This window comes from Poecilia reticulata, linkage group LG1 (genome assembly GCF_000633615.1).
Source record: "Poecilia reticulata strain Guanapo linkage group LG1, Guppy_female_1.0+MT, whole genome shotgun sequence".
Classification (NCBI taxonomy): domain Eukaryota; kingdom Metazoa; phylum Chordata; class Actinopteri; order Cyprinodontiformes; family Poeciliidae; genus Poecilia; species Poecilia reticulata.
Window position 1 is genome coordinate 33,008,456 of NC_024331.1, and position 5,234 is coordinate 33,013,689.

At 44.9% G+C, this 5,234-nt stretch overlaps 1 long non-coding RNA gene across 1 annotated transcript in view; it reads right to left on the minus strand.

The window, feature by feature from the left end:
* LOC103472455 (uncharacterized) overlaps positions 1–203 on the minus strand; it is a 6,068-nt gene extending 5,865 nt beyond the window's left edge. Inside the window, exon 1 of the long non-coding RNA XR_534862.2 lies at positions 58–203. This is a non-coding gene — a long non-coding RNA (uncharacterized LOC103472455). The remainder of the gene's footprint in view (positions 1–57) is intronic.
* Between the last annotated feature and the right edge of the window lie 5,031 nt (positions 204–5,234).

Below are 5,234 nucleotides of genomic sequence, written 5' to 3' on the forward strand. Positions count from 1 at the left end.
GTGTGTGTGTGTGTGTGTGTGTGTGTGTGTGTGTGTGTGTGCATGAACGACTGTCACCTGGAGGTGCTCAGGTGTTAAAGTGTAGAAACACTCAGCTCAGGCAGGTGAACTCGGCCCTGAAAGACCTCAGCTGCCCCGGGCAGAACGAGGCGGCGCCCCAGGGCAGCCATCTGCCCCACGCAGGGGCAGGTCATCAGTGGAGCAGCAGCCTGCGGGGCAAAGAGGCACCGGGTGAGATGTAGGGCAACAAGCTCCCTCTGACCCGTCATCTCCGTCTGTGGAGGGCAAACCTGGGACCCAATCCCCATGGCAACCAAATGCCCCCAACTGTCTGCTGAGCATCCACAGCAGAGATTCACCCAGATCCCCCAACATGCCTGTCATAACAGCCTGAGCTCAAAGGGGCAAAGGGGAGGGCAGAGCACCACCTGACCTGGTGGGCAAACACTGGGGGTAAAGAGAGAGGGACGCCCACCAGAGCCCTGAATGCCCCCCCAGTACCCGGCCGGCCCAACGCCATGCCCGGCTACTCTCTGGGCAGGACCTGAGAACCCACACAGACCAGGAGACCCCAGGGCATCCCTACACCTCCAGCCCCAAAGAACCAGCAAACCCACTGGGACGGCAGCAAACAGGACCGGCTGTGAAATCAGGGTCCAGTTTCACCGTCAAACGATTTGGTGATACTTGCTTCTCTGTTCAAAGTTCCATTTTATTCACTTTCAATCCGACAATACAAACAGAAAAATGATCAAACTAATTAAACTAAACATTTTTCCTGTTTTTCTGCAGAGTTGAGTTTCAGATCCAATCTGAATGCATGTTCTAGTTATAGCATCTCTATGCTGTGGGGAGCCTGAGCCTGGTCAGGGTGGGGCTGGTCTGGACCTGCTCAGACCAGCCCTAAACTGAACCCTAAATACCTGATCATGGGTCTAGACTCACCTTCCAACAGCCCATAATACTCACATTAGACATTTACTTCATTTAGTTGCATCAAGGCCATTCAAATGTTGACTATTTAGTTTTTTCTCAAACAGAATGAAATGTTTTAGTTTCTGGTTTTCTAACCTGAGGCAGGAGAATCTATCCTCACCTCTGCCACCTGGTGGGCTAAACTGGTACTCCTGCCTGAAGAAAGCAGAAATAAACAGTTATCAAGTCTAAACATTTATTTATTTATTTATTTGTGAAAATGATTATATGATGAAAAATGTGTCGTGTAGATAAACCAAAGTTTGGTTTAGTCACGTGGCCTGCAGAAGTCTGCTGCATCCCTTTCTTGGCTGTGAAACAGCCATCAGTGGTGGACTCACATCCAACTCATTACAGTCTGACTCAGGCTCTCCCTCTGGTACTTTGTCTCAGTTTCAGAGTTTCTCTTTCTCTGCAGGGAGTTTTATTCGCTCACTGTCCCAATATTTCCCACAGCAGCCAAAACGTTTGCAGTCCGTTAACCTCAGGAGGCTGTATATCAACTGCTTCCATTATGCATGTAATTTATGCTCTTAAATTAAATAAGCAATCCTAACTCCAATGATGGGATCATATTCAATTGAATTACTGCAAGTATTCAGCCTAAAGTGCAGGATGATTGATGAGGAATATTTTAATGAACATCTAGAGACACAAGCCGGATGTTGGTGGAAAATGTAATCAAAACACTTCATCCTGTTCAAGCAGCTGCTGTGGATTTTAGAGTAAAAGCTCATTTCTGCCTGGCAGTTACAGATGTGGAGTTAAAAAGAGCTGATCCACCCAACACAGGAACAGAGACATGCCTGTCCGGAGCTCAGTCTTCCTACAGCGGAAGCTCATTTCACCTGCTTGTATCCAGGGTCGCCTTCATTCAAGCCGTTTAAAGCTCCAATGTTTGGCTCCATCCAGCCGTCACTCATCAACAAAGAGCTTTCCTCCACTTCACAGCTGAGAACCACAACAAGCACAGACAATCATCCTGGCTCCTTTACACTCAAATGTAAAACCTTCTGAGTTCAATGAATGGACCAAAACACCAACAGAACCACATCATCCACACAAAGCGACGACCTTAAACTTTTCAAAGCTTTAACGTTTCTTCTTCCCTAAAACTGTCTGCACAAGAGACAGATGTAAACTTGGTGGACATGCATTCAGCTTTTATCACAAAATGACTGATAGCCCAACAACAGCACCTACAGCTACAACCCTCACAAAAGGCCAGATCCACAAAACACACGTGGATCTGGAAATGCGAACTCCCAACAGAGCTGCTAAGACGCTACGAGGGTTCAGCAAAGATCTGAACCCTCGTTCCCTGACCTGAATGGAAGCCTCTCTGTTTTCCCACCTGACAGTCCGGTAGACCCGGTTCGGCTGAGGTCCAAAGCTACAACATCTGCTCCACCTCCAGCTGCTGGGGTTCTCTTTCTCACTGCACTGAGTCAAACCAACCAAACCCTTGGAAAAACCTGTTCCCCTCCTGGCCTGTGGGGGCGCTGCACGAAGAACCACTGAAGGAAACAACACAAAAACCTCTGAAGACACTGAGCTTCCTTTATCGGCGTCCGTCACCTGCCAGCGGTTCCAGCAGTGTCCAGATTCATCCAGCCTCTGAAAGCTACTTTCTTCAAACACCAGCACATCCTGAGACATGATACCTGCACTGTTTATGATAAAATTATAATCAGAGCAGTCTCAGAGAAAGCATGGTGGAATAAGAGTACATCCTGTCCACAGTAACTGGTTCTGGAACCGTTGCTGCTATGAGAAAACCTCTTGGATTTCCTTTCACATGGAAAGTATGCCTGGCTCAGTTTGTTTTTTGTCTCTCTTTTCTCCAAACTCCTGACAGAAAACAACAGTTAGCGCTCAAATAGGCTCTAAATAACTGGATATGACCTGGACCTGTGCTTTGAGGTGGCATTTACTGCAAACTGGTGCTGCAAACAACCTGAACTGAAATAAAAAAAGAAAAACTCACATTTATTTAATAACTGTAAATTACAGGCAGGTTAACTGTGACCTTCTATGTCAGATCCAAGTGCCAGAATGAGAAGCATCACATTCTGGTGAGAAAGCATGAAGCTTATTCTTGAGAAAAAGCCGACGCCATCATTACAAAATGAAAACGACAGCAGAAAGTTAACCTGCTGACTTCAGAATCACATTCCACACTTTAAAAAAAAACAACCTTTTGTTGTTTGTCTGTTTGTTGTTCCTTAAAAAACCCTCAGTCAATCTTTCTATATCATTTCGTATTTGTATTTTTAGCAGAAAATATCTTTAAAACTGTGCAGAGCCGGAGTCAAGTGAATAGCTTTTGAAGAGTTTCCTCACATGGAGACTGTGCCGAGTCACTGCAGCTCCCTGACAGTGATGCATCGGTAAAGTTCGTGATAGGTGACCTCCTCAGGTGTTTAAACGCCTCATCCTGCTCTGAGAAACTCTCTCCTTATGAGCTCCAGGGTGTGTTTTCCTGCTGCAAACATGTGTGTGTGCAGAAAGAAGAACCTATTTCAGGATGTGTACCGCGCCAAGACAAGACTGGGAAAAACTACAAACCTCATTTAAGAGACGCTTCCAGAAAGTCAATGTTCTTCTAGGTTAACACACAAGAAATCATTTTTAAGAGCCGTTATTAAGTTTATGTGCATCGGATGATAAATGTCAGACATATTTGACACTGTTGGCTAAATGTAGCGGTAAAAAGTGAAATCTTTTGATCCTGGCTGTCAGCTCTGACTGTAAACTCAGTTTTGCAGATTAAAGTTGTCTCAGGAAGGTGATCCTCCATGACTTCAGGTTGGAAAAATGAAAACCAAGTAGCTGAAACGTGGGTGGGTGGAGTTGGAGGAAGCGACTGATCAGACCTCCAACCCCCTGATCACGTCCACCTGAAACCAGCAGCCGCACATCACCTCTTGCATAACGTGTTGCATAAATCTGCTGCTAACAGCAGGAGGTCGAGCGAAATCGTGGGATGTGAAAGAGCCTTGAGAACCAAAATTCATCCAAAACGGATCCGGTCCAACCTCCACTGAGGTCGGGTCCATAACATAATGTTTATTTATACGACGACGATCCGTCAGGATATTTCAGGGCTTATTGGTTACACAACAAACCAAGTTCAGCCTGTTATCTGCTTCAGAGATAATAACTCTGGTTTCTTTTTGTTAGCAGAGACTTTCCTCATCAGGGTCACTTAATAAAACCCGTTTTAATGAGATGAAAACTTATTCCACACAAACTAAATAAAAATATATAAGAGGGGTTTTTGAAATTCAAGGTTGTAAAGAGAACATAATAAATAACTTCAGAACTTCTGCTTTTATCTCTGTATATCCCAGACACTGAAAAACAAACAAAACTGAAAAAAGCTGCATCGCAGAGGACGTCTGCTGTAGCAGTCAGCCTCCTGAAGCTTCACTAAACCTGATGCTCCTGATGGTTTGGATCCTTTAGCCTTAGCAAGAGTCTCCAGAGGCAACAAATGGTCAGAGTTATTTCCCTTCATGAAGGTATCAGTCAGTGCAAGGGTAAAAGAAATCCACAGCATTACATCAGAACAGTGAGGACATTCAGGACCTCAGAGCAGGTCCTGAGGTCACTGAGGTCACCTGGCGAGCCGAGCGTCCTGCTTCTGCTGGCTCAGCTCATAGCGTAGCTGTGGTTACCATAGCAACGCAGATGATGCACAGCTCTGCACTACGATGCAGTCTCTGAGAAGCAGCATAGAACTAATCAATGCATTTTCACAGCCTGTAATAAACAAAAGCAGCAAAAATGGCTGCTGCTCGTGTCTGAGCTAAGAAATATTTTCTGTTTGTAAAAATATCAGGGAAGTTTTCTGTGAGTTTGTGAATTTAACGTTAAATCAAAGAAAACAAAATGAAGCATGAACAATAAAAAAGATTATTTCTCTGGTCTGGGGTCCTGAGGCCCAAAGTGTGGCGCAGGAGCCATTTGAAGACCTCAGCATGACTTTGTGTGGCCCTTCACAGGATTAGTTAAATAATTCAATCTATTCAGTTTGTTTTACAAAAATATTTGTTGCAAAGTTCATCAGAATTGTATTCTCCATTTAGTACTTTTAAGTTTGGACGTTCCTTTCCTATATGGTCGTTTCCATGACGATATTTGGGGAACAGAAGTTTTTCCTGTGAGCCAAACAGCGTTGCAGACTGATGCTCGACTGGTGTGTGTGTGTGTGTGTGTGTGTGTGTGTGTGTGTGTGTGTGTGTGTGTGTGTGTGT